This window comes from Nycticebus coucang, chromosome 10, assembly GCF_027406575.1.
Source record: "Nycticebus coucang isolate mNycCou1 chromosome 10, mNycCou1.pri, whole genome shotgun sequence".
Classification (NCBI taxonomy): domain Eukaryota; kingdom Metazoa; phylum Chordata; class Mammalia; order Primates; family Lorisidae; genus Nycticebus; species Nycticebus coucang.
The window spans coordinates 132300845-132309324 of NC_069789.1; the positions used below are offsets into that span (position 1 = coordinate 132300845).

At 45.5% G+C, this 8480-nt stretch overlaps 1 non-coding gene across 1 annotated transcript; it reads left to right on the forward strand.

Annotated features, from left to right (window-relative positions):
- The first annotated feature begins 315 nt into the window (after window positions 1-315).
- On the forward strand, window positions 316-377 carry LOC128597938 (U7 small nuclear RNA). The gene has a single exon (XR_008383477.1). It is a non-coding gene; the product is annotated as a U7 small nuclear RNA (small nuclear RNA).
- The last annotated feature ends 8103 nt before the right edge of the window (window positions 378-8480 follow it).

An 8480-nucleotide genomic window follows, 5' to 3' on the forward strand; every position in this document is an offset into this window, starting at 1 on the left:
AAAATCAACATGTAATCAACAGTAATACAATATTAATAGAATGAATTGGAGAACATGCGATCATCTCAAAGGATGCAGAGAATTGTACAAAATCCAACACTGTGATAAAAACGCTCAGTAAGCCGGGAATAGAAGGGAACCTCCCCAACAGCATGAGCTTCATGTAAGAAAACCCCAAAGCTAACTTACCCATGATGAAAGCCCAGAGGTGTCTCTTCCACATGACAAGACCAGGCACCCACTTTCACCACTTCTAGTCAACATAGTCCTGGAAGTTCTAGCCAGAATAATTAGACGAGATAAATAAAAGGCAGCCAGTGTTACAGCTCTTTTAGAATTTGTCTAGCAGGTTTGTGGCTCTCTTTTGGAACACCCCTCCCACCCCATGAAAAGAAAAATAAATAAATTTTTAAAAAGGCAGCCAAATTGTAAAAGAACACATAAAATTATCTCTATTGGTAGGTGATATAATCTCGTATGCAGAAAACCCTTGAAAATACACACACACACAGTTTTATTCATTATAACTATTACACAAATTCAGCAAAGTTGCAGGATAAAAAAATCAACACCCGGCAGCGCCTGTGGCTCAGTGAGCAGGGCGCTGGCCCCATATACCAAGGGTGGCGGGTTCAAGCCCGGCCCCGGCCAAACTGCAACCAAAAAATAGCTGGGCGTTGTGGCGGGCGCCTGTAGTCCCAGCTACTCAGGAGGCTGAGGCAAGAGAATCGCCTAGGCCCAGGAGTTGGAGGTTGCTGTGAGCTGTGTGACGCCACGGCACTCTACCGAGGGCCATAAAGTGAGACTCTGTCTCTACAAAAAAAAAAAAAAAATCAACACCCAAGAATCAGTTGCCTTTCAATATACTAGCAATGAACAATCTAAAAAGGAAATTAAGAAAACAGTTCTATTTACACTAGCCTCAAAAGAAATAAAACTTTAAGTACAAAATTTAACCAAAGAAGTACAAGACATAGGCACTAAAAACTGCAAAATACTGCTGAAAGAAATTAAAGAAAACAGAAATAAATGGAAAGACATTCTGCGTTCATGGTTGTAAAAACCTGATATTGTTAAAATGACAGTTGTTTTGGACCCATGTTTATGTCCCCCCAAAATTCTTACGTTGAAGCCCTGGCCTCGAATGTGGCTATATGGGCCTTTATGGAAGTAATTAATAATAAATGACGGTTGGGCCTTGATCCACTACGAGTAAGTGTCCTTATAAAAACAGATACCACTTGCTGGCACAGTGGTTCACACTTGTAAACCCAAATGCACTTCCAGCCATCACCCCACGGATTTGAGGCTGATGAGGGAGGATCACTTGAGCCCAGGAGTTCAAGACCAGCCCAGGAGATTGAGACCTCATCTCAAAAATTAAAAAAAAAAAAAAAACAGAAACCTGAGAGCTGTGAAAGCTGTGTAAGGATGACGTAGTGAGTAGGTAGCCTTCTACAAGCCAGAAAGAGCTTTCACTCGAAAGTAGATTTTTCTGGCACCTTGATCACAGACCTTTAGCTTCCAGAACCAAGAGGAAATAAATTTCTGTCATTTAAACTACCCAGTCTGTAGTATTTTGTTGAAGTAGTCCCAGCAGGCTAGTATGCTGACACTCCCAAAGCAATCCACAAATTCAGTACAATTCTATCAAACCCCAATCGTGTTTTTTACACAAGTAGAAAACCTCATCTAAAATTCATATGGCATTTCAAAGAACCCCAAATAACCACAGCAACCTTTAAAAAAAAAAAAAAGAATAAATTTGAAGGCCTCATACTTCCTGATTTGCAAACTTACTAACAAACAAAACTGCGGTCTGTGTGCTAAATAGTCATGTGGGCCAACGGTCTAGAATAAAGAATCCAGAAATCACTCCCATATACACATATTGATTTATGATAAGGATTTCAAGACACTTCACTGAGAAAAGTCTCCTCAACATATGGGGCTCAGGAAACTGGATATCCTCATGCACAAGGATAAAGCTGGACGCTCGCCTTGTGCTGTGCACAAAAATTAACTCAAAATGGATCAAAGACAGAAATTGAAGTTCTAAAACAGTAAAACTCTTAGACGAAATCATGGGGGCACATCCACATGCTCCTGAATTTGGCAATGATTTCTCAGATGTAACACCAAAAGCATAGAGAACAAAAGATAAAAATAGTAAATCAGACTTCATCAAAATTAAAAACTCCTGTGTATTAAAGGGCTCTGTAAAGAGAGTGAAAAGATCGTGGCGCCTGTGGCTCAAAGGAGTAGGGCACTGGCCCCATATGCTGGAGGTGGCGGGTTTAAGTTCAGCCCCAGCCAAAAACTGCAAAAAAAAAAAAAAAAAATAGCAAAAAGACAAAATGAGAATGGGAAGAAACCTTTGCAAATTATGTCTTATAAGGGCTTAACATCAAGTATAAATACATATAGATTGCACTGCTCTCTTGTTGAGTTGTGAGAGTTTTATATAAAACCCCCAAATTGACAAAGGGCTTGGGTAAATATTTCTCCAAAGAAGAGGCGTAAATGCCCAACATTGAAAAGATGCTCGGTATCACTAATTGTTAGGGAAAGGCAAATCTAAACCACAATGAGGTTTTGACCACTTCACAATGACTAAAAGGCTATGATTTTCTTTAAAAAAAAATTTTTTTTAATTGAAATAAGTGTTGGCAAGGATGTTAGAGAAATTAAAATTCTCTTTCATTTCTGGTAGGAATGTAAATGGTACAGCCACTTCGGGAGACAGTTTAGCAGTTTCTTACAAAGTTAAACACAGACTTACATACAACCCAGCAAACACGCTTCCAGGCATCCCCCAACTGATTTGAATATTTATGTCAACGCGAAAACCTTCATGCAAATATTTATAGCAGCAAAGCAAGGATGTGGTTCCAATATGTGAGGGCTTAGTTAACATGATACTGTGCAAATCAAGGACTGCCTACTCTGTTACCTGCTGCCTTGGCTCTTCACTTTCCTTCAAGAAGGGAGGAGCTGAGGGGTTTGGGCACCTCTTCACCTGCTAGTGAGGGACCCAGGCTTTGCACTTAGGGTTGCCAGACTTAGCAAATAAAAATATAGGTCACTCAATTAAATATGAACTTCAGATAAGCAGCAAATAATTTCATAGTATATATACGAGGTCTGACAATTAAGTTTGTGAAATTGCCACTGTGAGGTTACGCTGGCAGCGCTGTACAAGCTGCTCGGTGAGGATTCATAACTTGGTGTATCAGCATCTCACAGCTGTGTTCCTGTCAACGTGTGGCAGTGTCTGGCTGAGTGGCGTTCATCAATATTGTTGTGTGTTTTCGTGTGCTGTAGGGAGAATGTCGGAGCTTGAATTAGAGCAATACACAAACATTAAATTTCTTGTTAAACTCAGCAAGAGTGGAAGTGAACTCAAGGACATGTTAGCCCAAGTTTATGAGGATAACGCCGTGAAGAAAATGGCAGTGTACAAACGGATTAAACGTTTTTCTAAGGAGAGAGAAAGCATTGGGGTGGCCAGTAGTGAGCAGAACTGATGAAACTTTGCAAAAATTCATTGAATTGTGGATGAAAGTCATCAGCTGACTGTGGGAAGCATACACATTAATAGGGAGACATTTGGAAAATCTTAACTAAAATTCCTGTCCTGGAAAGGTGTGGCTCCTGCGTCTTGACAATGCACCAGCTCACCCAACACCACTGTCCGTGAGGGAGTTTTTAGCCAGTAAACATAAAACCCTCCCTGCTCTCCTGATCTGGCCCCCAACGGCTATTTTCTTTCCCTGACGATAAATAATGAAAGGAAAAGATTTTGATGACGTCCAGGACATCAAGTATAATACAAAAGCTCTGATGGCCATTCCAAAAAGAGCTCCAAAATGGCTTTAAAGTGTAGACTAAGAATTGGTGTGGGCACACGGCTTCCGGAGGGAAGCATATCAAAGGTGGGTACGGGATACTCTGCGACGGCGTGTGTCACACTTTTCCTAGGATGAGTTTGAGAACTTAATTGTCAGACCTGGTATGTTCATGTAATATTTGAAGCACACTTATACTAAAAAAAAAATTATAGTTTGTCTGAAATTCTAAATGAACAGGGCCTCCTGTCTCTGGAGCATCCTGCTTCCCTCCACATCCGTTCTCTCATACACTTCAGAAATAAGCAACTCATCTTACCCTTGCCAGAATGGCTTTTATTAAAAAGTTCAAAAACAGGCTCGGTGCCCGTAGCACAGTGGTTACGGCGCAGGCCACATAACACCGAGGCTGGTGGGTTCAAACCCAGCCCAGGCCAGCTAAACAACAATGACAACTCCACAAAAGAAAAATAGCAGGGCGTTGTGGGGAGTGCCTATAGTCCCAGCTACTCAGGAGGCTGAGGCAAGAGAAGCCCTTAAGCCCAAGAGTTAGAGGTTGCTGTGAGCAATGACGCCACAGCACCCTACTAAGGGCAAAGTAGTGAGACTCTGTCTCAAAAAAAAAAAAAAAAGTTCAAAAACAGTAGATGCTGGTATGGCTGCAGAGAGAAAAGAACACTTATACACTGTTGCTGGAACTGAAAATTAGTACAACTTCTATAGCTGAGACAGGAGGATTTATGACAAGGATTTGAGCCCAGGAGTTTGAGTTGCTATGAGCTATGACACCAGAGCACTCTACCCAGGGTGACAGAGTGAGACTCTGTCTCAACAAAAGAAAACAGGAAAAATTAAATTAAATTAAAAAAAAAAAAAAGAATTTTAAGACAGCAACTGCAGAATATAAATCAGTCATGGAGTCCTTCCAGGCCCAGGGCCCTGTGCAACTGTGTAAGGTACACGGCCATGAAGCTGCCCTAGGTCCAGTGCTTATATGTCTCCTCCATGGGAGCAGGAGCTGTGCTGGGGACACGTCAACACCTCTGCAGAACTTTCCTATCCTTCATTCACTGAAACTTCACAGAGGCCCTGGGACCAGGGCAGAGGTGACTGTTATAAGCAACACACCATTTCATAAATGCACTGTCCATGGCGTGGCACCTGTAGCACAGTGGTTACGGCACCAGCCACATACACTGAGGCTGGCGGGTTCGATCCCAGCCTGGGCCAGCTAAACAACCATGACAACTGCAACAAAAAATAGCTGGGCATTGTGGCAGGCCCCTGTAGTTCCAGCTACTTGGGAGGCTTAGGCAAAAGAATCGCTTAAGCCCAAGAGTTTGGGGTTGCTGTGAGGTGGGATGCCATGACACTCTACTGAGAGTGATATAGTGAGACTATCTCAACAACAACAAAAAATAATAATAAAATTTAAAAAATGCACCGTTCAGACCACAGATGCCATGGGACCATGCTGAATCCCACAGCGAGTGAGCGCTGGGCAGAGCCTTGTACACAGGGCTTCTGGCTCCAGACAGCCTCCGTTTACATTCAATGCCCAGCTCTGCCCAAGCTTCTACCGCATGCCAAATCAGGAGGGAGGGAATAAAGAGTCTCTGCCAGAAACAAACTTTTAATACTAAGGGGAAATAAGAACGAAATTTACGCACATGAAAAAGTATTAGCTGAAATATTTTTTCCTTCATGTGGGTCTTGCAGCTACGGAACTGGACATTGCCTCACCAAGCAAGAGGGACCGAGTAGAAGGTGTGGGGGTCTGCACAGAAGGCCGAGGGCAGGCCGCCTGCTGGAGCTGGAGAACTGGGTGGTGGGACTGCAGCCTGGCTGAGTCAGAACAGTACAGACACCCCTTTGGTCTCTGCATCAGGGGCTCAGAGGATAGAGTGTGGTTGGTGGAGGTCTTGGTCTGGTGCACAAGCCTCAACCATCCCAGGGCTGGGAGGGGGAGGGCCCCTCTGCTGCCGACAGTGGGAAGGAGGGAAATCTGAAGAAGGAAATCAAAGGGTTGTAAGAACCAGAAAATGGAAGCTGGGTGGCTAAAATATGACAAAAAGTTCCCTACAGCACACATATTTGTTTCTAAAGCCAAATACAGAACAAGAGTGAGGCCCTCTGGACCTTGCCTCTGCATGTGGAGAGACCAGTCTGCAGGCACCCACGCATGTCCCAGCTGATAGTGAGTCAACCTGACTGGGTTAAGGGATTCCCTGGTGGCTGGTGAAGCGTTAATTCTGGACATGCCTGTGAGGGTCATGTCAGAAGAGCTCAGCATTGAAATGCATAGACTGAGTAAAGACCCTCACCCAGGCAGGTGGGCATCCTCCATCTACCAAGAGCTTAAATAAAACAAAAAGACAGAGGAAGGACAAGCTTGCTCCCTTCTGGAGTGAAGACTGCCACCGTCTCCGGCCTGCAGCCATTAGTCTCCCGATTCTCAGCCTCCAGACTCAGGCTGAATCACAATACTGGTTTCCCTCATTCTCAGTGTGCAGACAACATATTGTGGGACTTCACAGCCTCCACGGGTCCCTGCAGCCAGTTCCCATAATAAACCTTCTTTTGTATATCTATACCCATGTATACCGGTTCTGTTTTTCTGGAGAACCCTAAAACACGTAGTTAAATACCCTCACCCCCCATGCTGACTGCTGAGAAGCTGGATCCCAGGCAGGGTTCAACTCACCAGGGTACCGGCACACATCCTCTCAGGAGGGTGCTTCATTGGCAGGAGGACCGTGTTAGCATTAGGGTAGAGACGGCCAAGGAGCCTGGAAAAGAGTGGGCAGGTCAGTGGAAAGAATGCGGGAGAATCCCCTTCTGTGACACAGTGAAAGGCCCAGAATCTGGCAGTCCCGAGGATTCCAGTTCTCGCCTGTGGGCAGAGACACAGCCCCAGGCCTCCCCCTACCCCCAGAATGAACCTATCTCTAAATCTAATCTGACCTTGGCTCCAGCGCTGCTGAGCAGGGCTGTCCTTTGAGAAGTGGATTGTGAGGAGCCATGTAGCTTGTGGGTAACAGCCACCTGTTGCTCCCCGGACTGGGCACTGACCTCCTATCCCCAGCACTAGGCAGGGTAATGTTACCAGCCCAACCATAGGACATGTTTGTGAAAATGTGAAAATGCTTGACTGTGCTTGTGTGAGAGATTTCCTACCTTGGGTGTGAGCAGAGCCCATGTGACAGTCACATGGGCCAAGTGCCACTTCTGAGTCACATCTTAGTTAGCTACTGCTGTGTAACAAACCACGCCACAGCTCTCTAGATTAGAAGAACAATCATGTCTCCTGAGTCTGTGGGTGGGCTGCAGCCTGCTGTGGGTTGTGCTTGGCTGGGGCTCCAAAGCTGGGCAGCTCCACTCCGCACGTCTCTCCTTCCTCCCGGGACCAGCAGGTGCATCCTTCTCTTTCGTGTATTTTTCCTTCTTCCAAGAGAAGGGCAAAATGTACAAAGCATAGCAAGCAGAATGCGCAAGCCAGCAGGAGACAGGACTCTGTGAACCAGCACACCATCACTTCAGTCTAATTCTGTCGGCCAGGTCTCAGGCCCAGGCCAGAGTCAGGAGGCAGAGGCTGAGGGCACTGTAATGCTTTGTGCCAAAGGGTGTGAATGAATCGAGGTCCGAAATGCTGTCTGCCACCTGAGGGCCGTGGAGCTGCAGGGCCGAGACGAGGAAGCCAGCCGAGACGGGGCTGCAAGGGAAAATTCAGGCCGTGCTTTGAGAAGCTGGAAGGAGAGTGAAGCCTGGGGGCTGTCCCAGGGAGAGAACACAGACTGTGGGGCCACTGAACTGGCTGGCTGAAAGTGGCTTAAGTAAGCTGGCAATAAGCATGGACCCCGCCACCTTGTCCTGGTGCCAGAAAGGGCTGGTGACAGGGTGCTTGGGCCGCAGAGGAGCACACCAGGGCAGACCTGCTCCAGAAATGCAGAGCAATTTCATATCTGTCCATCTACCTGCCCACCTGTCCACCCATCCGTCCATCCATCCATCCATCCATCTATCCATTTAGATACTAGGTCTTGCTATGTTGCCCAGGCTGGTCTTGAACTCCTGGGCTCAAGCAATCCTGCCACCTCAGCCTTCAGTAGCTGGGTCTAAAGGCATGCGTCACTGCACCTGGCTTGTATCTTGTTTTTATTAAAATAATGTTTCCTGGCTGGACGCAGTGCCTCATACCTGTAATCCTAGCAGTTGGGAGGCCAAAGTGGGTGGATTGCCTGAGCTCAGAAGTTCAAGACCAGCCTGAGCCAGAGCAAGACCTCATCTCTAAAACTAGCTGGGCATTGTGGTGGGCACCTGTAGTCCCAGCTACTTGGGAGACTGAGGCAAGAGAATCACTTATGCCCAAGAGTTTGAGGTTGCTGTGAGCTGTGGCGCCACCGCACTCTACTGAGGGTGACAAAGTAAGACTCTGTCTCAAAATAAAATAAATAAATAAATAAAATCATGTTTCCCAAACTTTAGCCATTTCCCTTCCATTTCTATAGCTTGATTTTGCTATATCCACTTACTATCTATGCTAATTTTACTTGATAGTTGTATTTAAATCAGCTCATATTTTTAATGTAAAGGTTTAATTTATCAACAGTAGCCATGAAACCGTGGACTGAT